At 34.2% G+C, this 25,136-nt stretch overlaps 2 long non-coding RNA genes across 4 annotated transcripts; one reads left to right on the top strand and one right to left on the bottom strand.

The window, feature by feature from the left end:
- The first annotated feature begins 4,392 nt into the window (after positions 1 to 4,392).
- LOC142617551 (uncharacterized) lies at positions 4,393 to 8,368 on the top strand. Of its 3 annotated transcripts, none has more exons than XR_012840990.1 (4): positions 4,393 to 4,702; positions 4,815 to 5,308; positions 7,372 to 7,801; positions 7,906 to 8,368. It is a non-coding gene; the product is annotated as an uncharacterized LOC142617551 (long non-coding RNA). The 3 variants fall into 3 exon arrangements; XR_012840989.1 differs by having other exon boundaries at positions 4,399 to 4,702; positions 5,119 to 5,308; XR_012840988.1 differs by having other exon boundaries at positions 4,399 to 4,702; positions 5,153 to 5,308.
- A 14,298-nt stretch (positions 8,369 to 22,666) lies between these two features.
- On the bottom strand, positions 22,667 to 24,407 carry LOC142614932 (uncharacterized). The gene is made up of 2 exons (XR_012840608.1): positions 23,912 to 24,407; positions 22,667 to 23,800 (listed from the first exon to the last, which is right to left on the bottom strand). It is a non-coding gene; the product is annotated as an uncharacterized LOC142614932 (long non-coding RNA).
- Positions 24,408 to 25,136: the final 729 nt, after the last annotated feature.

A 25,136-nucleotide genomic window follows, 5' to 3' on the forward strand; every position in this document is an offset into this window, starting at 1 on the left:
CATTAATCAGATCGAAGGAAGCATGAGCCACCAACAAAAGATTTAAAAGTAGAACCAGTGTAGAGAAAGAAAGAGAGAGGCAGCTTTCATTATAATGTTTCAAAAATCAATGGAATATTATTATTAATTGTCAAAAATAATAATAATAATAATAATAATAATAAAATTATTAGTTTACATTATACTATCAAGATAAAATAAATTTATATTATAAACAAAATGATTGTCTACAACATTATATATTTTATGCAAATATGTATAATATTTTACACTTTTTTATAAATTTATGTAATGTTATACAGATTTAATCTATAATATAAATCCTAATTTACAATAACAGTACATGAATGGTTCTTGAGAAGAACAGTACATGAATTTAATATACGAATATGTGGGTTTGTAGTACCAATAAATAATGCAATTTCATCTCGGTTGGGCCACATTCTCCAGGACATGGTTTGCATGATAAATAGACTTCGTTGGTCACAGGTGTCATTTGTAAAAAGGAGCACCAATACTGTGGCCCATGCTCTAGCTAGATATGCCAAAGATATCATAGATGAAGTTGTATGGATTGAAGATTCTCCTCCCCCCAGCTGTGGAGGCATTGCACTTTGATTCAAATTCTATCTAATGAATTTTGAGGGTGTTTCCCTCTTCAAAAAAAAAAATTAAATGTCCTATAAAAAGTGCAATTAAATGAAAAAAAAAATTAATTTAAAAGCAAATGAATGGTTGAAGCGTGGCCACGTGTCCAACTTTTTCAAGGGGAAGGGGTTGTGTCTTCCAGACAGCTTTATTGGAAAAGAAAAAATCTTAGACTTGATTGCTTTTGGTTTTGGGCACCAGTGACAGAAGAAGAAAGGAAACGTCAAAGAAGCAAAAGAAGAACAAACGCAGAAGAAGTGAAGAACGAAGAAGAAGAAAAATTGGAAAACGCAAAAAAAGGGGTAAAGCTAAGGTTTGTGATTTTCATTTCCTTTTTATTTTGTGGACTTAGTGTGTTTTGGGACCGCATTCTCGGATTTGTGGTGAGGATGAGAGATAAAAAAGACAAAGTTCAACAAAGAAAATGACCTATGAGACCCGTGAGACCCTGGCCACGGTTCTCCAACCTAGGCGGTTCAACCGTGGTTCTAACGGTTTACTATATTTGTTGTGTATAGTGGGTTTTGGAGTTAAAAGAACCATCTCAAGCGATGGTTCTCGATTAACCAGGTCAGAACGTACGGTCCGGACCGAGTTTCAAAACCATGTTTATAATAATTGAATTATAAATACCAAATTAAATATATAAATATAATAGATAATAGAGATAAAGTTTGGAGTGAATTGAGATATTGGAAGAAACTAAGTAGAGTAGACCCAAGCAAGTATGCAATGAAGGCAACGGTGTGACCAACTATGACTTATGCTATCAACAAGATTGTAATGTGAAGAAAGATACGACACGGCAAACAACTAGAATAGTAGTATATTAAAAGATTGTTATTTACCATCGTGCACCCTTGGTGTAGTGGTCACTTCACAAATATAAATACTTGTCGGGTGTAGAGGCAAGGGCCGGGGTTCAAGTCTCCAGGAGGGAGCTTCACACACGTATACACTTAGATTAAGCTAGATTAGAAATTCTATCTTGTATAAAAAAAAAAATTGTTATCTCTTTATTTTTTCCTCTCACTGAAAGCTTCATCTATTGTTATTTGAAAGATTATCAGGATGATTTTTTAATTGACAAAAAAAAAAATCAGATAAGACCACTAAGATATGAATATTTTTGGAGGGTGATGACGCTCATCAGATCCAGCTTAAACAAAAGCAAGTGAGAAGAGCTTTATCGGTAGAATGAAGAGCATGGCTCTAATTGAATCCTTATTACATGTTAAGATTTTGACAATTCAAAGCAAGCATTGTTAAAGTGAGACTCAAACCTACTAGTGAGCAGTACAAAGAAAAAAGGCAGATCCTAGAGGGCTCCATTGTGTAAATGCCACTCCTCACAACCTGATTACTTGAACGATTTGTATTATTTTGCACAATTACCTAGTTTGGTCTTTATATCTCTAATAAAAGAAGGTAATATCATCAATATGTAATATTTGATTCTAATCTAAACTTTGGTGTATTGGTTAATTTACTTTTGCACCATTATGTGCTAGTGGTACTCATAGGCGACGTACCTGTGGGGTGTGGTTGGCTATGATATCACATGTGAGCCACCCTTTTTGTTCCTCAAAAAAAAAAAAAAACTACAATCTACAACATTTTTGTTTTATATATTAATCTTAAGATGAGATTCTATTCAATTATTTATGCCATCTGTAAGGACTGTGATTTGAACTTCAGCCCTCCAAGAATAGTGGATGATAGCCCAACAAACCCAAAACAATATAGTTGTTAGAAAATGGGTTTACAAGAAAACTTCCTAGCAAATTAAGTATGGACCATAACTAATAGGATTCATGCCAGTAAGACTGAAGAATACGAATTGATAAAAATAACGCTCATCGGTCAAGCCCAATGATGAGATGTTCTTATATTTAATCAAACTTATCTGAATACAGTGTGTTCTCCTTTTTTTTCTTCCTTCCTAGATTACATGCCCCATTTTTTATGGTGGTCATTTCCTTATATAGTCCTTCACTCCTTCGTCTCAGCCTTCCATCTGTTGATTTTGTAGGAAATCCTTTGGATGCTTGTCCCATCAGGACCTCTTGGAAGCTTTGTGAGTAGCTGTGAGTTAGGATGGCACTGTTCAAGTGTCATTTCTCCATAAATGTGGCCAGTTCATTTGATGCAGTGCATTTAATCTGGTGGTGACAGTCTTCTTCTCAGATATTTCTTCTTTTGTTGTTGGCTTAGCTCTGCTACCTTCCCTAAAACTTATCTTTCCAAAATGGTCACCTCCCTAAAGCTCTCTCGAGGTAGCTCTCCCTAAATCTACAAATATTTCTGCAATTTGAAACATGAAGTCAATCAATATTAGCTCTTTCAAGCCTCTTAGGCTTTGTATGCTGTCGCAGTAAAGGAGTGGGAGTTTCCTTCTAATTTAAGAAGGTCAATTTATATTTTAGTTATTGAACTTTATTGTTTGTTTCAATTTATTACAGAACTTGTATTTGCATTTGTGTATAAAGAGAAGTAGGTATATTCCTAAACAGTATGAGTTATGTAATTTAATGGTCTTTTGTTGTATATTTGCTCTTCAGAGTGCTTATTACAAGTGGCTATATTAGATGTCGTATTGGATTTTTATAGATTTTGCATGTTGTATTCTAATTTAGTTGAGAATCTGTTTGGGTACTAAATTGGGGAACAAACTGTAGCAAAGTAAAAGTTAGCTCAATTATTTTTGAAGGTATTATTATTCACAAATGCAGAAGTGTGACTAATGAAAAATCTACAACTGATTAGGAAATTCTAGGAATCTTGATGTGAAGCTCTAAAAAAATGTGACCCACAATTAGACTAATGAACCAACTAGAATTTGGCATTGGTCAGACTCACCAAAAACTACTGTAATCATAATTGTGACAACTACCTTCACTATGTTTTCTATATGTTCTTGGTCCTTTCTCAAGCAAAAATAGCAAGAGAGAAAAAGTGTTGATCTCTCTCTCTCTCTCTCTCTCTCTCTCTCTCTCTCTCTCTCTCTCTCTCTCTCTCTCTCTCTCTCTCTCTCCTAGAGCTTATTACAAAGAAGTATGTATTTTGTTCATATTTAAGTTTCAAATAAATGTTGTTGGGACAACTGTTAATATAAAAGGAAAATCTTTATTGATCATGCAAATCTGGTTCGTAACCAAATTTCAACATGCATACTTTAGAATGTATAGTAATAACAATTTTTTTGTAAATGGAATTATAGAATTTTTTGGGGTTAATTATTGCATTTTAAAATAATAAACAAACGGATTGATAACTAACGTATCTTATACACTTGCAACAAATTTTTTTCTTTACAGATTGATTTTATTAGCCAAATTTCTTTTCTACTTAATTCATACTTCAATAACTACATTTTCTTGAACCCACAACCCTTAAAAAAACCTTGAACCAATCTATATTCTATATATTACTAAAAGCTGAAGTGTAGCGTTTAATGCTGCTATCCTCACATTACGCCACATTAGCTCCCACGTCATTTTTTTAAAAATATAATTTTTCCTTCAAATTTAAAATGGTTTATACAATTTTCAGCCCTATAAATCCTAGCCCTATAAATGCAGCCCACTACTTATTTATTTACTTCCACTATCACCCTATAATAAATTTGTATAATTAATCCAGCCCACCTCTTATTTATTTAGTTCCACTATCAAGCCCAACCTAATGCCTTTTCAGTTCAGCTTAAACGGAAAAAAAATTAAAAATTAAAAACGTTGAAGCCAATTTTTGGCTGAGCCTTTTCAGCTTAAAGGAAAAAAAAAAAAAAAAAAGTGGAAAGTTTCAGGGTTTTGCGTGACCAAGTAGAAGCCTGATGAGACAGAGTGTTTGAAGATTGTAACGTGGAGGGAAGCTTAAAGGGAAGGGAAAAAAAAAAAACGTTGAAGCCTTGCGTGAGAAAACAGAGGGTTTGAAAGCTACCCACCTTCCTGAGCTACCGTTTCCCAGTAACTGCTGCCTATCTGATTTCCTTCCTTCCTTTATTCCTTTCCACACCGTGTATAAATACTGACAGAACTTGCCTGCTTTGGTTGAGGTATCTCTACATCTCAAAATTTTTTTTTTTTTTGGGTTCAAAACTTTTATGCTCTGTTTATATTAATATCATACCCCTTTTTTCCGTTTGTTTGTGTTTGTGTTTATATTAGACGAGCATCCTTGGCATGCCATTGATGTGTTTGTGGGATTTCCTGAATGTTGTTTCAAAAATAAAAGGACCTATTTATGTTGCTCAATAGTGCTAGAATCAAAGCAAATTGTTTTTGCTGTTTCAATTTTTGCGGAAAGTTTTCTGCATAATTCTACATAATTTTACTGCATAATCCTTGGCATGCCATTGATTTGTTTGTGAGATTGTCTGAATGTCGTTTCAAAAATAGAAGGGCATCTCCTTCCCCTAAATCTTTTTCTCTCTCTCTCACTCTCTTCAGAAATTTATTTTTCTGTGCACAGCACAACTTTGAAACAATTTCTCTCTATTTTCAAGCAATGCCTCAAAGCAAGAAAAAAATCTTTAAGGCACATCAAGAAGAAATAGAAACCCGGAGAGAGAAGTTTGAGGGCTGCCAACATTGTCAAGCCAGCACTCACCTTCAGTCGGCATCCCACCACTATAATACCGCCGACAACACATCAATTAAAGGTACTTTCTTATGTTCAAAAAAATTGATATGAATTGTTTAGTTTTGATTTACGCATGTAGCCTAGAATTGGTTTTGATTAAGGTTTAAAATTTAGAATTGGTTTGAGAGACTTAGAAAGATGAGAAAAGGAAGGGCACGATTGGAGGATTTTGAAAAGGGTTGTCTGCCATGTTTTGATGAAATTTCTCTTTAGACAGGTGGTACATAATTTTTGGATTCAATTCTTTCTTTTTCCCATATTGATATAAATTTTGGCCTTCTGTTGTATTCAAAAATCCTTTTGAGTTGCCATTGATTTCTTGGCTTGGTTTGTTTGCAGCAGACCAGCAGTTTTGCTGCTTTTGGGATTTTGTATATATATGTTGATTTTATTGGTTTATTTGTTGTTCAATTCTAAGATTCCAACATAATCAAACAAAGAAATGTGTGGCACTGGTATGAAACTATGAAATATTGGCACACCTTTGAGGTTTGTAAGTTGGAATATTTGTAGTTGTAGTTTTTTTATTGACAAGATTTGATTCAAAAAGATTTGGCAAGTTTTTATCACCTTGATTTAAAAATAAAAAAATAAAAAACCCTTTTTTTGTCGTCTCATAGTGGAATTGATAACTATTAATGCCTATTTTTTAATTTTTTAATTGTTGAAATTGTTTTAGTTATTGGATTAAAAATAAATGAATTGTTTTAGTTATCTTTATATGGAGATTTTGTAGTTCAATACCTTTGAATTAAATCAGTTTTAACCTCTATGATATTGCACTCAACATAACTTGCATACTTAAGTACTGTGTATCTAGGGATATTTTTGACACCTACACTTCGATATATGGATTTCACAGAGAGTTTGTAATGGTTAAATTGTTAAGGAGATGTTACATTTACTATTCTTTTGATCTTTTATTTAATTTGATTAGTACTTACTGCATTTAATCATTTGTTTAAATATGTTTTGGAAGTAGATTAGAACTTGATTTTAAAGTATGATGTGGAGTTGAGGTTTGCTTAGGTTTCCAATTGATCATGAATGCACTTTTCTACTTTATTTCACTAAAAATTTGGTCATCTCAGTTGCTTGATATTTATATCCTAACATGTGCTATAATTTGGTTGATAGTTTTGGTATGTGGCCATATTTATAGGCTCTAGAAGTTATTTTTTGCTATGTGGATAAAACAAAGCTATGAAATATAGCAATTTTGTTGTTAATTGCTTGTGTTGAGATGTAATTTTTCTTAACTCTCTAGGATCTTTTGTTTGTTATGTTTCTCTTCTGAGTTGTAGTTTTGTTGTTGTTTGCTTTTGTGATGTGTAAGGTTTTGCTCTTAGGAAGTTTTGTTAGCTAAGTGCACGACCTATGTTTATATTAAACATGTTGGTGAGATCTTGCTTATTTACATTAAAAAAGTTTTGTTGGGTAATTGTTTGATTTGTGGCTATATTAAACATGTTGGTGAGATTCTGCTTATTAATATTTAACTCACATTATTGTCGGTGGAGGAAGTCACTTTATTTATACATTAATTTTTTCATCTTTGTTGTCTTTCAAAATTTAAATTTATTCTTCACATCTGAGGGAAAAATAAGATAAAAGGATAGGAAAAAAAATGCCGTTTCTTCTCCTGCAAAAATCTGAGTTGGATCATATGTTGTTCCTTAGAATCAAATTTTGGCTTGGAATTATACTTTGCTACATAATTTTCCATTGATTATGCCACTGATATTTGTAGTCCAACTTGCAATTGAGTCTGAATGTAAAGCTTGACATCAAATGAATTCAGTGGTCTACAATTTGTAGTTGGATTGTCATCTTTTTCACCTCATGGAATGTTAGATGTTGTAGGTTGTTTCTATTGTCATGATCCAAGGGTAAACGGTGTTTATCGTCATCCCAGATTATTGTCTACAATAGCCAGCACTTTAGTGCATAGCATATGAAAAGAGTCCAACCTCATCACCCCAAAGTGTTTGTGATGATACCTAAGCCAAATTGAAGTGTTTCAATTATAGGAGAGAGTCCATTTTTTCTCCGACTCTTATTTTTTTAGAGTTTGGGTTGCAGGGAATGATGATAATGCCAATTATTCACTCCCACCGCCAAGTGAAACCTAGCAGAGCCAGAGGGTGTGGTTTCCTTCAAAGAGAAGTGCTCCTTTGTCGTCTATTGGACAAGTTACGCATTATGTAATTATGTTTATATTTTAATCTAAAGTCAGAAGTTGCCTATTATTTCATAGACATGTTTCCTTACCTTCAACTCAGATCTCGCTATATTGCTATTAATTAGCTATCAGAATATGCTCAGACATCACACAAAGAAAAGTAAATGAATATGTCATCTGACAGTTCCAATGTTACACTTGACAAATATGGGTTAATAATAGACCTGGCCTGACCACCTTATATAATCAAGGTTTCATTTAATTTTGTTGTTTTTAATTTAAGGGTGAAAATATGTTGAAGAAGTTAATGGTGGTCATTGCAATGGAATGGTACGTTGCTTTCTCTCTAAACTAATAAACATGTTCGTTACATTGTTTCTATATTATTCTATTCTTAGTTGGTTATCTTTTTGGCATGTTATACAATCTGTTAGATTTGGGAGAGTTGCAAACTATGGCCTGGGCTTCAGGAGGTTCACTCTTTATTTCTCAAGGGAGTAATTGAATTCATGTTTGAGTAAAGCAAATGACACAGAAATTTCTACTGCAATGCGTGGAGAATTTGGCAACCAAAAATCAACAATGGACTGAAATTACAGAGCATCCACTATGGTCCACGGAGCATCTCACTGTGGGCACAAGAACACTTGATTGATACACTGGATTAAGAAACATAGCAAATTGATTTATGCTTTTTTTTTTTTTTTTGGTTTAGTTTCCGTGAAAGCCAAAAAAATACAGAGTAATTGGGTGTGATGTAGATGTAGGGAAATCATATTGACGGTAAAGTTGTGTTATTTTATATTTATTTTGTTACAATTTTAATTATTCCTCACTACTAGAATTTTTTCTGTTTGATTTCTTAACTAATTAGATATGCTCTCTATTTGTTCTTTATTCTAGATTTGTTCTTTTTTTTTTTTTTTTTCTTGCAGTAATGTAGAGTACAACTCCTAGCCTCATACTCATATTGGATTATGCATTATAATAATTCTTTTGGTTCTATTGCGGTGTAAAAGAATTTTGTTATTATATCCAATTTTAATTTTCTCTTTTTACATGGTTGTAGTTCCGATTTTATGTGATACACTACAATTGTGGGGCTAAATTTTACTCAAGATAATATAAAATAGTTGTCATCAATCTTAACATTTACCAAGGAATTGTATTCGTGTAATAGCACGTTATGATTATGTAATATATTACTATATAAAATTTGAATGTTTCTCATTTTTAACGATGTTCAAATTTTTGACAATTTGTCATACAAGATGTTTAATTACTCTCTCCATTTCATATTGGAGATGATTTAACTTTGAAATAGTCGAAATTAGATAAATATTTAAACTTAGACATGTTAACATTTTGAGCTAAAAGTGACCCGTGCATCGCACGGGTTAGCGACTAGTTAGTTATAACTTATGAGATTTCAATTAACATTTTTTGTAGATCATGTGTTGATGCCAGATTATGTCTGTTTTTTAGAAGAACACCTGCACATAGCATCATTATTTGAACAACTAACCATCCACCCCCTTCCATATTTTACCATCACATTAAGTATAATATATTAAGTTGATTTTTTTCTAATTCATAAAATGATCCCGCGCATTGTGCGGGTTAAACGCTAGTAATAACTAATAGCCGAAATGTTTGACTTTTTATTGACCGCGCCTCATTACACCACGTGGCTACATAAATTACTGCCGCGTATACATTTAATAACACGAACCGTTGTGATTTTTCATTTTCCAATAGATACATTTTCGGTTAATAGACACATTTTCATTCAATAAACACCTTTTCTGCCTATAGACACCTTTTTGATCAATAGATACCTTCTGACTTTTTATTAACCGCTTTTTATTGCACCATATGGCTACATAAATTAATTTATATCTATATCTATATCTATATATAATTTAAAAGTGAAATATTTGATTTTTTGTTGACCACTCTTCATTGTACCAAGTGGTTACATAAATAAATGCCATACATATAAAAAACCCGAAAAGTTGTGCCTTTTCATTTTTCAATAAATAGACAATTTTACATTCAATAGGCATCTTCTTGTAGTGACGGAGTCAAAAATTGACTTTGGGGCCGAAAAATAATAAGATGATTAAAATTTATATGTAATATATCTATACTATGTACCATAGTTAAATTAGTAACAGTACTGTCTTTCTTTATTTTGAAGAATGAATCAACAATTTTAAACTTACTTATAAACCTAGATTTTAAAATTAAATTTTAACTCTTCTATATAATGAGTTAATGACTACGGTACAACTAAATTCCTAATAGACTAAAAAGTAAATATTATATTAGTTTATTTATATTATACATTAAAAATAATATCAGTTTCAATAATCATAGTATTATATTGTATACACTAATAATATATTTATTAATTTAATGACAAATAAGAAAAAACAAGTAAAGGATCAAACTTGAGAGAATTTGTTTTTGCTTTTGAAGATAACTTGAAGTGTAAACCATACGTGTGGCACTTGAAGCAAATTGTAATCTCAAAACTGTAAAAAAACATCTTGCTTTGGGACTTGGATAGTGGACTTCAAATCTTGCATATTGGAACGGTGGGATAAAGAGTAAAGTAGAAAAAAAAAAAAAAATAGCAAACCAGACCAAAGAATTGAGAGAGGAGAGAGAGAAAGAGAGTCAAAAACTCATCTATGAGAATGAGAATGTGATGTGGCTGGCGCCAGCATGTTGCCTATTTGCCAAGATGCAAATTTGTTGGAGATTCATCTGCAAAGCGGTGGTGTAATTTATTGAGGATGAAGAAGACTTTCCCACCGTAAACTCCAAAGTAAGTTAGAGAGGTTTTCCAACGAGGACGGAGCAAAAATTAGAATTTTTTTTCTTCTTTTCTTTCACAGTTTATTACTATTATTTTTTTGATAGCCACTAATCCGATTGTAATCCTATTAATGAATGTAAATACTTTCTTATAAAATAAAATTAATAATATTTATAACTGCTTATAAACACCGAACAGTTGTGACTTTTCATTTTTTTTTAATAGGCACAATTTTAGGTCAATAGGTACATTTTCATTGAAAAAGTACATTTCCAATCAATAGGTACAATTTCATTCAATAGACACTTTTTTATTCAATAGATACATTTTCGGTCAATAGACACATTTTCATTCCGTATGCACATTTTCGGCCTATAGAAACTTTGTGTTATTTCTTTCAATATATATATATTTTTTAATTTTATGCATTTTTGCTTACTACTCCAATTTTTTTTCCTAAAACTCATTTCAAACTCATTTAGTAGTTATTTCCATGCATCGCATAGGTTAGCGACTAGTATATATTAATAGCCAAAGGTTAAAGAAAATCTAATTAGATTTTAATTGGATTATCTATTTTGTGTCATGTGTCCTATTTAATTTTTAATTTTGTGCCAATTGCCAAGTGAATTATTGGGTGTAAAAATCAAAGAGTCCAAATCCAATTACACACTACTTGTTTTCTTGGAAAACCTTATGTAAAGATAGTTTTCCATATTTTTCAGTATTTGGTAGCATAAAAAAAAAAAAAAAGTCAAAGGAAACCTAGCATTAGTCAACATAAAAATGATTGCTTATTTTTTTTGGAAAACAACTTTATCTCATAGCAAGCTAAATAAGGGAGTTTAAAACCAATTAAAATACTAAATCATATATATGTGTGTGTGTGTGTGTGTGTGTGTGTGTGTACACACACAATGAGAACCTGTTAAGTTAAGTTTGTTTAAATCCCTGTACACTCAGATTGTTTAGCCTAATTAATTAACCAAGTAGTTACTTAGGTTTATTAATTATTTAAATCTAGATTAAACACAAACAATCATATCACTTAAGGTGGTAAAGTAAAGAAGACAAGTAATATGATAACCTAGGAAAACCAATGAAATAGTCCAATTTAAAGGTAAAAAAACTAGGAGGATTTAACCTAAAATATCCTCAAGGCAACAAATTCACTAATTAGAACGGCAGTTTTACAATAGATTTTTCCTTAAATCTAAAGCTATCTCTTGTAGTACTTACTCACATAACCACACACAATTTTGAATCCATGACAGTGTAGAGCCATTTGATGACCAAAGGGGCCCTTAGCCCTCACAAAATTTTTGAAAAAAAAAAATAGAAAAGAAAATTGTGGAAATATCTTAAATAATTGGAATATTTTAAATAACCTTATCATTTTTGCCCCTTATACCTGATAATATACATATTTAAAGAAAGTCTAAAAATAAACATAATTTTCATTTAAATAAAATACAATCCATAAATACATATGTCAACAAATTACAATGATTAAACCTTCAGCATCTTTAAAATGAATACATAGGTATTTTAACAATTACCTCAACAAATAAAAGGGAAAAAAAATTTTAATTTTCATCCCAACACATCTAAGGCTTACTTGTACCACAATAGTAGAAAAATTGAAAAGTCAAAAGTTTTATGAATGTGCCACACCACCTAGTCCCCCACATAGTTGTAGAAACATTTTGCCTCATACAGTTGTCTCTCTCTCTTGCTCTCTTTGTCTCCGTTGGCGACTTGACGTTTACCTTCTTCTTCTTCTTCTTCTTCTTCTTCTTCTTCTTCTTTTTAGTTCTTTCCTTTTCCCTCCCACTACTGTTGTAGTTTGTTTACAATATAAAAAGTAAAAGTTTTGTAGCGTGTGACTAAACTAGACAAGAAAGAGTGAAAGATTGAAGCTTTTGTGGGCCCCTCATCTCCTGACTGTGCAGTGCTCTATGCCCCTAGTTGACTAGCTGACCTCTTGCTTTTAACTCTTTCCTAGGTACTTCACATTTGCTTTCTTTTAAGTTTTTTTCCTTTACTTTTCATTTGCTTTCTTTTTTGTATTCCTTGAAATATATTATTTACTATTATAATAATCAATATATTATATACCGAATGGCATTATCAATTATAGATGTACTTGATTAGTTGATTAAAATATATAGTATATACTACTATATTAACATTTCATGGTTGATTAAAGATACTAAATCATTTTGTCACTCTTGTCTCATGATTGTTTAATTTTAATTAAATACGCTTTTGTTTATAATACATATTGAGTTATGAAGTATTGTACATTACTATTTTACATTTCACACCAAAAAAAATTTATATATGCCCCCACCCCAAAAGATAAATTCCTAGCTCCGCCAATGATCCACAAACGCTTCTATCTAAATTTGTAACACACAAACATCCACGTTTGTAACTCTGAGATCCCACTCAAAACTTTAAGTCATCAGCTATGTATGATCTTGTTACAGCAACTTCTTCTAAAAATGTGTAGATGGAATTTCGGTAGTGACTTTAAAAGGAGACATAGTACCTTTTAGATCACAAAAGAGCACCTCCAAAAGTCATCACAAAACGTGTCTTAGGTTTTCCTTTAAATACTATGTGAAATATATCTGAAACCCTAATCACTAAATGGGCTTAATAGGTTGTTAGGCCGAAATTAAAATTTTCAAATCCGTATCTCAATCGGTCGAGCCTTCTTCTCAATCGATCGAACTTGGCATGTTTCGAATTCCTGAACCTGCAACTTTCTTTTTTCTTTTATTCAGACTTTCAACACCTTAAGCATTATCTAATCATACCTATAGACTTAGGAATCTATATCTAGACAAGTATGCGCTCCCCAATTCTTCTAAACTTTTAAAACCTAACAAACACCCATGTTTGTGACTCTGGGATCCCACTCAAAAATTTAAATCATCAGCTATGTATGATCTTGTTGCAGTAACTTCATATCTACTGGTTCTAATCATGTGTAGATGGAATTCCGGTAGTAACTTTGAAAAGAGAAGGCACAGTTCCTTTTAGATCTCAAAAAGCACCTACAAAAGTCATCACAAAATGTGCCTTAGGGTTTCCTTTAAATACTATGTGAAATAGATCTGAAACACTAATCACTTAATAGGCTTAACTAGCTGTTGAGCTGAAATTAAATTCTATAGATCCGTGTCTCGATCGGTTGAACCTGGCATGTTTCGAATTCCTGAACCTACAACTTCCTTTTTCTTGTGTTTAGACTTACAACACCTTAACCATTGTCTAATCATACCGATAGACGTAGAAGTCTATATCTAGACAAGTTTATGCTCACGGTTTACCAATTTTTTCTAAGCTTTTAGAATCTAATAAAACCGTTATATATTTTAGAAATATATGGTTTTAAAAAAAATGTAAGTTAATGCCATGCATATTTGAACCTCTTCTAAAATATATATATATATATATATATATAATTTGAACCGTATAATTGTAATTGTTTTTAATTGTAGCCGTGCACGAAGCAACACTAGTTTAAGTAATAAAAAGGAAATGAATTGAATAGAATTAAGTAATCTTATTTGGATTTTTTAAAGTTAATGATGAAAAGAAATAGAATGTAAGTAACTTTATTGGAATAAGTATTTGAAGAAATGGAACAGAATTACATTATAACAATATTACTATTATACTCCAATTTCAAAGAGTAATGTTGGCATCACATAAATAATACAACTTATGCCGCAACTCACCTACATGGCGAGTTGTGAGTAGTAGAAGTGTGTCTCCATATGGACCCACAATCACGCTTCTATCACTCACAACTCACCACGTGGGCAAGTTGTATCATTTTATTTAGCACCAACATTACACTATTGGAAGCGTATTCATCCTAATTTGGAGAAATTAAATTTTAAAATTTTAAGGAAAAAGAAAAGAATAACTGATATTGCTTACCCATTTTATTCATTTCCGCTTCAACACTCAGAATTATCTTTCAATTTTCTCCATAAAGCTCCCAAACAATAGAATAAAATAAAAATTTTAATATAATTCTTTTTCATTCGAAGAACTTAAAAAGTAATTGGTGTCCAAACAATTTAAATGCGAAACATGTATTGATGTAATCCCTGTCAAACAAAATTTTAGCTATAGCCTATAAGCATCCATGTGTGTCTATATATATATTAATAGCCAAAACTCAAAGAAAATCCAATTAAATTTTAATTAGATTATCAAATTTACGCCACGTGTCTCATTTAACTTTTAATTTTGTGTCAAATGAACTGTTGAATGTAAAAATCGAAAAATCCAAATCGAATTAGATTCTAAATTGGATTTCAATAGGAGTCTAATTTTTTGCTACGTGTCCATCTATTTTTTAAATTTTTTTGACGAATGAATTATTTGGTGCAAAAACCAAAAAAATCCAAATCCAATTAAATTCTAAATTATATATATATATATATAATGAGAAATCATTATATATTTTAAAAATGTATAATTTTTTTGAGAACAAAAATGTATTATTTAAAAAAAGTGTAAACTAGTACTATATATAATTTAAACTATATAATTATGATTGTTTTTAATTGTATCTGTACATATACATGAAAATACACACTAGTACTGTTTAATAGCTAAGATAAAATACTATTAAAAGGTAAAACACTATTAGTGCTCTTAAAGTTTAGGCCAATGTCAACCAAGTTCAAAGGCTTTTAAAAATTGATCAACCTTACTATTTTTCTGCTCTTTCTCTCACAGTGAGTGATGAGAGGTAAAATTGTATTTTGCCCTTATTATCACTTATCAGACCAACTATGAAGCATTTCTACAAACAGATGGAAGACATGACTCCACAGAAAGAAAATCACATCTCAATCTAATTTCCAACATTTTCTTCTCTTTTAAACCATCCATATGGATTGGTTGCTCTGAAAACAATAGACAAAAATTACGAATCTCATATTTTTCATCACTTAGGAGCCAAAATATTAAAATCTAAGTAAAAGCCACTACCCAAGTAAACCGAATATGGTTTCTCCAACCAAAAAAATGTAAATCTAAAATGCAATAAAAATACGTTAAAAAGTGCACAAAACATTAATGAAATTCAAAGCACCGTGAAACAAAAAAGATTCAAAAACTATGTTTTTTCTTTATCTGTTTTCTCGGGAACCAAACAGGGTTGGGTTCGAAGATGGTGGATGAGAGATCTTGTAAACTGGGGGATAACTGTGAACCTGGGTGTGAGGTTCAAGATACCCAAACGTGACACCCTTCACAATTCACAACAAGCCAAAGTGTGTCAGGTTGTGTATCTTGACCCTAACACCCAGTCTTACAGTCATTTTACGCTGTCAGTCAATGCGGCGGAGGAGGAGAATCGGGTTTGTGAAGGTTTTTATAGACGCAAGGGTGCTACCTCAGAGCTCTGTTTTTACAAGATTGTCCTTTTTCTGACACTCTCAGTCCTTCATCGAGGACCCTCTTGTTTTTAACTATTTAGTATTTAGTGGGACCATCTTTGAGTCCAAAACCAAAACTGTGGGAATGGTGGTATCTAATCCATGTCTGCGAGGATAAGTGCTGTGCAACAGTATATGGAATTTGAAATTAAAAAAGTGAGCTACCAAAATGAAAAATTTTGTTTTGCCGTAAAATAGAGGAAATATATATACGCAAGAGAATAAATTATGAGGATTATATCTAAATTGTTTCTTGTCTAGTGGTCATCCACCACAATATATTATTTTTAGACTGACATATATATATATATATATATATATCTTTTTCACTCTCAATGTCTCTCTAATTTTTTTTTTTTTTTTTTTGGTGGGAGATATGGGTTTGTATTTTTACAACGGGGGTGGTGGGAAGCACAAGTACAGCTCCAGGATCGCCACACCCACACTTGACATGCGTCGATGCGCCAATTCGCTTGTCCTTTTTTTTTCTCATTTTCCAATTTGTGCCGATTCGAGCCGAAATTAGTTGAAATACATGTTAAAAAAATTAATAAAAATAAACTTGAGTTGATTTCTTATTTAGTTATTAACTTATTATATATTTGTCATATTATTTGTAGATTAAACAATATAAATTCAAATGACTAAATTATTTGTAGTTATTATATTACTCTTAAATTGGTATATGTTTACCATTATATGAAAATATATTTAATAATTTGTAAATATATATATATAATAATTTATTAATAAATGTATCATGCTGCACCCACACCCTATTTTTTCAAAAATTGACGAGTAACCACACGCACTCACACCCGAACTCAAATCTGAATCCACAATCGTGCTTCCTATGGTGTTGCTGGACAAATTATGGGAATTTTTTTATGATTGGTTTATTGGATCGTATGTGGGGGCTTCGAATTTGAGGTCATGGGTATGTTGGTCAAGTGTTTGTGGTTAGCGTTGAATGTAAGCTTGGTAATTGGTGTGGTGTGGGTTGGGAATTTTCAGGCTTGGTTATCAAATGAATAAATTTTGATGTTTGATTTGTTAAGTGCTTAATGTGGTTTTTATGATTGTTTATGACCGTTGAGAATAATGTAGTTGGAAAAATGAAACTTTGAGAGTCCAATTATGCTTAAGAATTTGAGAATGGGTTTTATAGATTATGTGTTTGGGAATGGCTTTTTTGATAGTTTGAGTTTGGAAATGGCTTTTAGAGGGTATGTGAATTTGTTAGCTTATTGCTTGATTTTGTAGCAGCGTTGATGTATTATAATTATATATATTAATGATAGTGTTTGAACCTTATGTCTCTATTCTATGATGATTGTTTTTTATCATCATGCCAAGATAACAATTAGCTTTTGGTGATCTCATATTTGACGATAAAAGATTTTATAACTGAAATCCATGCAGTATTAATGTATTTGGTTATGTGTTTTAGCTGGGTGGACCTCAAATAAGTGTTAGAAACAATTTGGTTTGGAGTTATTGCATCAAACCACAAAGGACTGCAACTGTCAGTGCAGTCGACGCTCTAGTTCTAAAGGGAAGTGCTGATCGGCACTTACCCTTCTGTCCAAGAGTGTCAATTTGCAATTTTTGTTTGTTTATTTGCTTATTTGTGTTTGTTAGAAATGTTACCTTCATACCTTGCCTTTGTCTTGGACTGTTTGCATGCTTTTATTTGTGATCCTAATCGATAAGTCTCGGTGGATGCAAGTAGCTTCAGGGTCTTTTTGGAATTCGCTTATTTTGTTAAAACTGAAATCTTTTTTATGAAAATACTGTAAATAAAGATAAATGTTAGTTAAAATAGTATAGTGGGACTCATGAATAATATTAAAAAAATACAATGGAACCTATAAATAATAACAAAAATAAGCTGGATAGTAAAATAAGTTGACATAAAATAAGCTAGCCAATCATACAATCAAGAACAAAGGGTCTACAAAAATTTATACCAATGGTGGCGCTCAATTAATTCCGTGGTTGAGAGAAAGATACGTGCAGCTAGATTCGGTCAATTTTAGTATCGACTTCATGACGTGGTGCAAGTGCACAAAGATTTAATCATCGTGAGGGCTCTAGCAAAGTGATTCTAGGACACTACAAACTCATTTCATTTTTTGGAGATCAGAGAAGTGATCTTAACTCCAGAGGACTTTTCTATGATCAAAGGCATAAAGATTGGCTGTGATAGGCTGGAGATTGATTACGATACTAGTAAGAAGCCTGGTGGGATAAGGAGGATTTGGGGGGAGGATGCCAAATTTTGAGACTGGTTCAAGTGTGAAGCTGATGTGGCTATATGAGACTGATGCCAATGATTAAAAGCAATGGAGCGTGGAAATAAGAGTACGGGCCTTCATGTTGCTGATAACCAGGAAAATGCCAAGCACAAAGATGTGGTGAGCTTGCATTTTTTGGCAAGTTTGGAGTGTTCGGACAAGATTGAGAATTTTGAGTAGGATGGGACTACTTATGCAAGAATGTTGTATTACAAGGCACAATACTCTCGTTGTGTCATCAAGATTCTAGAGTATCGACAGCCCCGTTGTGGTTTGGGAGGTAAGAACCACTTTTCTTCAATCTTTCTTCTTTTGATTTACTGTACTTGTCACTAACATCTTTCCTTTCTTTTTCCTATATCAGGTGTGGGCTTATGAGTACTTCCAAGTTTGGATTCCCTCAATTGATGCAAAATAAGAAGAGTGAGTATCCTCAGTTGATCCTGTGGTCTTTGAGTAATAGGGTAGAGAGAAGCAAAGACTGCCGTTCTATCAAGGAATAGCAGCAGTTTATTGATGACCTTTCAAAAAGGTAAGTTCTTTTCTTTTTCCTTTACCAGGAATGGCGGCAGTAATTATCAAATCAGAGAGAGAGAGAGTGTGTGAGTGTGTGTTTTGACCTCATTATTATATCTCTTGTAGTTTGTAATCGTATTCACATTTGATTCGGCAGTTGGAAACGCTAAAGTCCAGATCAAAATTTTCTTATCATGAAGGTAGTTGTGAATGGATAAGGTAGTTAAAATTTATTCATTTATCTAAATAAAGGATGAAGGGGACAAAAAAATCTTATATCTATGACTCATACCTCTCCTATGATTGTACAGTTACATTGCAAATAAGAAAGCAATAATTGAAGAGCAACCTAATCAATCTATGCTTTGGTCAAACGGGAGGATATGTAGATTGTGAACTGTTTCATTTTCTGGTTAGTTGAACTTGAACAGAATTTACATTCTGTTGGTTGCACAAGACCCTCTGTGGTGACTGGTGGAGAGCAGAGAGCAGTCGTTCCGAGAGCAGCGAGCCGAGAGAGAGACTGAGGTTACCGAGTCTCAGAGAGTTAGGGTGTTTGAAGAGAAAATATCATATTTATACTTCAAAAACCCTAGCTCAAAACGCACCGTTTTGGGTTTTGATTCTTTTTTTTTTTCAACCTCTAATTGAAACAACGCGTTTCATTTTAAAAAATAAAAACCAAGGGACGTGCTAACGGACATGTTGCAAAGTGGGGAGTGCAGACTTGCAGGAGTTCGGTTCGGTTCAGTTGTATCATCAGTGAGGGATTTCAACTCCGGCGTCAACACCGCACCGGCATCAAAACGGGCTTCTCCCTTCGCTTGCCGGCATTGGCTTGGCGCTGGTCGATTGGGTTTGCTCCGGTCGGGATCTGCACACTCCTAGCTGCAACAACCAGTGGAACAAATTTTGGCTGAGCTAAAGCCCTCTCCAAGTTACATAATTTCTGATAAATATTTTGCATGGACTGACCGCAACGCTCATAGGTTTCAGATTCCAAGGTTAGTTTTTTTATTGTACTAGTTGTTTTGCGCTCTTATGTGCATACACTGTATAATCATATCCAAGGATTATGAGAGTGTGCGTGAGTTCGAACCATTTATAATCATATCCATGGATTATGAGTGTACGTGAGTTCGAACCATTTGTGATACCTGATTTGCCACATAGGATTGAAATAACTAAAGCCGAATTACCATATGCTATCAATATAGTAGCACAAACCCAGGTGGGGCACAAGGGAGCCCGGGTCTCCCTGGTCTTATTTTTTTTTAGTTATTATATATTTTATTTTTGTAGTTGGGCTTAAAACAATAAAGCAATAGATTCAAAACAATAAAGTAATAGACTGCTTTCGGCCGAATGAATTTATTCTGTTGTTATTGTTAATATATATAGTACATTAGATATACATGACTTGAGTAGATAGAGTACTAGGTCAAATAGAGTAAATCAGATAGAGTACTATATCAGATAGAGTACAAGTAATTGAATTTCTATACCTATTATCTCTCATTGTGGGGTAGCTTGTTATCTTGATAAGGCTGATTTGAATTATGATCATTATCTTCACCTATTGTTCCAATACGCCCTCGTAAACGAAATGGAGCGGAATGAACGTTGAGTTTGGCACGGAGAAGCTCAAAGCGATGAGAAATCAACGGTTTGGTGAAGATGTCAACAACTTAATCCTTAGTGGAGCAATACCGTACATCAAGACATCGAGTAGCAACACTATCACGGATAAAGTGAAAGTCAATTTCGATATGTTTTGTAAGGGCATGAAAGGCAGGATTCACAGTGAGGTAGGTGGCTCCAATGTTGTCACACCAAAGAACTGGTGGGCAAGGAAGAAAGAAGCCAAGTTCCCGTAAGAGAGATTGAAGCCATAGAAGTTCAGCAGTTGTGGTGGCCAAGGAGCAATATTCTGATTATGTGCTTGTGCGTGACATGATTGGCTGTTTGCGAGAGCTCCATGAGATGAGATTGGAGCCAAGAAATACATAGTAGCCACCAATTGATTTTCTGTCATCAGGGCAGCCAGCCCAGTCAGCATCAAAGTAGGCTTCCAGCAAAGATGAGGTGCTCTTTGTGAGAAGGAGACCATGAGAAATAGTGTGCTTAAGATAGCGTAGTATACGTTTGACAGCCTGCCAATGGATGGTGGTGGGACAATGCATAAACTGACAAACGTTATTGACTGCAAAGGAAATGTCAAGTCTGGTTAGAGAAAGATATTGCAAAGCACCCACTGTACTCCTATACTTAGTAGATTCGGGCAATGAATCACCATGAAAGGCAGAGAGAGCATGAGCAAAGGAGATAGGAGTGGGGATAGGCTTGGCATAGGTCATCTTTGTAAAACTCAAGAGATCCATGATATATCTACGTTGTGTAAGGAAGAGACCATTCGGAACAGATACAACTTTAATGCCCAAAAAGAAATGTAATGGTCCCAAATCCTTGATTGCAAAATCCAATTGAAGGCAGATGATAAGACGGTGGATGGCATGTGAATCAAAGCCAGTAACAATAATGTTGTCAATATAAACCAAAACATAGATGATGAGGTTGGCTGATTTGTAAATGAAGAGAGAAGAGTCAGACTTAGAACCCATGAAGCCCATCTTAAAAAGCTTGTTGCTAAGGCGAGAAAACCATGCTCGAGGGGCCTATTTTAAGCCATAAAGTGCCTTTTGGAGTTTACACACATGATGTGGATAGGTTGGATGGATGAAGCCAGGTGGTTGAGCCATATAGACATCTTTAGAGAGGAAGCCATGAAGAAATGCGTTTTGAACATCAAGTTGATGTATAATCCACCCAAAAGAGATAGCTATCAAAAGAACAATAAGAATTGTAGTAGGCTTCACCACAAGACTGTAAGTTTCGCCGAAGTCAACCCCAGACTGTTGGTGAAAACCCTTGGCAACTAAGCGAGCTTTATACCTGTTAATCGTGCCATTAGCATTTATTTTGATGCGAAATACCCACTTGCAGCCCACAATGTTCATAGTGGGAGAAGGAGCAACTAGAGTCCAGGTGCCATTGCGAAGGAGAGCATCAAATTCAACATTCATGGCTTTACGCCATTCAACATACTTGGAAGCAGCAGTGAAGGATGTGGGTTCAGTATCTATGGGTGAGGAAGAGGTAAGTAAGGCTTGAGGTAAAGGATATCGAACAGTGCCATTTGAAGGGTGCTTAGGTTTGAAAATGTTGGATTTGGATCGTGTTTGCATAGGATGAATATTTTGTGGTGGTGCAGGTGGAGCCTATGGATTGGAGTCAGCAAGAGGCAATTTTTGTGTGGTGGGTGAAGTACTTGGACTTGGTGGTGTAGGAGGAGATCTTGATACTGATGAAGTAGCGGTTGACTATGGAGCAGGTGGAGACCCAAGGATGGAAGGCAGAGAAGAAGGGAGATATGCAACCTGTGGAGATGATTGTGAGGAAGCTGTAGGAATAGAGTTAGTAGCATAGGGAAATAAATTTTCATCAAATGCCACATTACGAGAAACATAGATTTTGCCAGATGGGGGATGATAGCATTTATACCCATGATGAGAAGAGTTGTAGCCTAGAAAAATGCATTGTGCAGAACGAAATTGAATTTTGTTACGATTGTAAGGCCGTAGAAGTGGCCAACAAGCACACCCAAAAATTTTCAAGAATGGGTAATTAGAAGTATTTTGGAATAGGAGTTCAAAAGGTGATCTATTGTTCAAACAGGTGTAGGTAAACGATTTATCAAATAACATGCTATTTCAAATGCATCAACCCAAAAGGGATGAGGTAGTGATGAATGACTCAGTAGTGTGAGACCTGTTTCAACAATATGACGATGTTTCCTTTCCACTGATCCATTTTGTTGATGAGTGTGAGGGCAAGAGATTCTATGAGAAATGCCCAATTTTGCAAGTAAAGGGTTTAACTTTTGAAACTCACCACCCCAATCAGTTTGAATGGCCTTAATTTTCCTTTCAAAAAATCGTTCAACATGGATATGAAATTGTGAAAAAAAATGCGAAACACATCAAATTTAGAAGATATGGGAAATAGCCATGTATAACAACTGAAATCATCAACAAAACTAACATAGGAACGTGCACCATTTATTGAAGCAATAGGGGAAGGACCCCATACATCAGCAAATAATAAATCCAAAGGAAACCTAGACCTAGAATTGGTAGTAGTAAAAGGAAGCTGGTGACTTTTGCCCTGTTGACAAGCAGAACATACATCAGATGTTTTATTTACAACAAAGGGAAGCTGAAATTTGAAAAGAACTTGACGAACAGTGTGGAGGGCAGGGTGTCCAAGGCGACCATGCCAAGCAGTGAGGGATGCATGTTCTCCAACAAAAGTAGCATATGGATGATGTCTAGAAGAGGATGGGAAAAAGGAGTAGAGCCCAACTTTACTCGGCCCACGATGGAGGATGTGTCCCGAAGCTTGATCCTAAACACAAAAAAATTTTGGATGAAATTCAAGAAAACAATCATTATCTTTAGTGAATTGACTAACTGAAATTAAATTTTTATGATGTGAGGAACGTGCAGAACGTTTTGTAAAATAAATGATTTAGGAGAGGAAGGAAGGGAAGAGGAACCAATGTGGGTGATGGCCAAACCTGCCCCATTACCAATGTGAACTTGATTAGTACCAACAAATTCCTCAGATTGAAGGTTGAGATTACTTAAGTCTGAGGTGAGGTGATTGGTTGCTCCAGTGATTAGGTACGAATTATAGTCAGCAAAAGGTGGGGAACCAGTAACAAAGGCAGCAAGTTGGGAGCTTGATCTTTCACCATGATAGGCATGGTTGAACCGGTTATAGCATTGGAGGGCTATGTGACCCATTTTGTTGCACACTTGACATGTGGACCTACCTGTTCCAGAGGAAGGCCCAGATGAATGAGGCCCAATGGAGGGATAAGAAGTGGGACGACCACCACTTCCATGACCACGATGCCCATAAGAAGAGGCAGAATTGTTTCGTCCACCAAATGAGGGAGGTGACACTTGCGAACCACGGCCGCAACTTGGTTGGGATTTTGAAGCGAGATTTGCCAAAGGAAAAGCTTCTGCAGCAACATTGTGGTGCTGCTCAAGGCGGTTCTCATGTGCAAGGAGATGACCATAGAGCTTGTCAATGGAGAGAGGCTCGATGTAGGTGGTGACAGGCGTAACAAAAGGGTCATACCCATAACCCAAATCTGCAAGAAGATATGAAATGATTTCAAAATTGTTGAGAGGCTGACCAACAACGACAAGGGTATCAGCCAAACCCTTGAACTTTTGAAAGTAATCAAAGATCGAGGATCCACCTTTCTTTGCTGTAGCAAGTTGATAATGGATCTGTATGATTCGGGCTCAAGATTGCAAAGTAAACATTCATTCTAGAGCCATCCAGAGATCTCGTGAAGTGGTGCAGCCCACAACCTAAGTGAGAACTCCTTCAGTCAATAAGGACAGCAAAGTGCTCATTATAAGTTGGTCTTGTTGAACCCAGGTAAGAAATTCTGGATTTCCGATTGAATCAATGGTTGAAGTCGTGTCAAGATTGGGAATTACTTATGGTGGTGGTGAGATTGTACCATCAATAAAGCCAAAAACTCTCTGACCGCGCATATATGGAATGATCTATGCTTTCCAAAGTAAAAAGTTGTCTCGGTTGAGTTTCACGGTGACAATGTTGTGAGGATTGATGAAGGTGAGGAGGATGAGTTTGTATTTGTTGAAGTAGAGATTGAGGTGGATGAGTATGTGTTTGTTGTGTTTGGTAAAGTAGTGGTTGAGGTGGATGATGCTGATTCTGCCATGCTGCGGGTCCTTTAATGCTCTGATACCATAAAATAATAAAGTAATAGATTTAAAACAATAAAGTAATAGACTGCTTTTGGTCGAATGAATTTCCTCTATTGTCATTGTTAATATATATATAGTACATTAGATATAAATGACTTAAGTAAATAGAGTACTAGATCAGATAGAGTACTAGATTGGATAGAGTACAAGTAATTGAATTTCTATCCCTATTATCTCTCATTGTGGTGTAGCTTGTTATCTTGATAAGACTGATTTGAATTATAACTATTATCTTCACCTATTGTTCCAATAGAGCTCCCATCCAAAACTATAGACCCCTCCTCCTTAATAAGCCTAACTAACTTCACCCAAATAACAACTATTTAACCCAAAAATTTAACTAAAACAATAAAAACATTCACAATGATGATTGTATTTTAGCAAGAAAAACTATTTTACTACTAAAGAATAAAAAAAGAGAATAACTTAGGTCCGAATGTGCCGTAAAAAACCCCATTTATGCCAGCCAATTCAAAAATGCCACGTCAGCCATTAAACTTAAATTCAATACACCTATTACATACAATTAAAATCCACATAAAATCTCTCTTTCCTGTTCTTTCTCTTCAACTTCACCTTCACCAAATTTCAAAATCTCTCTTCCACCGTACCTTTCTATGAGACACCCATGGTGGAATCTCCATGCCACCGAGTCCCACACCACCACCACCGGCGGTGCTTGCC

The sequence above is a fragment of the Castanea sativa genome, chromosome 11 (assembly GCF_040712315.1).
Source record: "Castanea sativa cultivar Marrone di Chiusa Pesio chromosome 11, ASM4071231v1".
Classification (NCBI taxonomy): domain Eukaryota; kingdom Viridiplantae; phylum Streptophyta; class Magnoliopsida; order Fagales; family Fagaceae; genus Castanea; species Castanea sativa.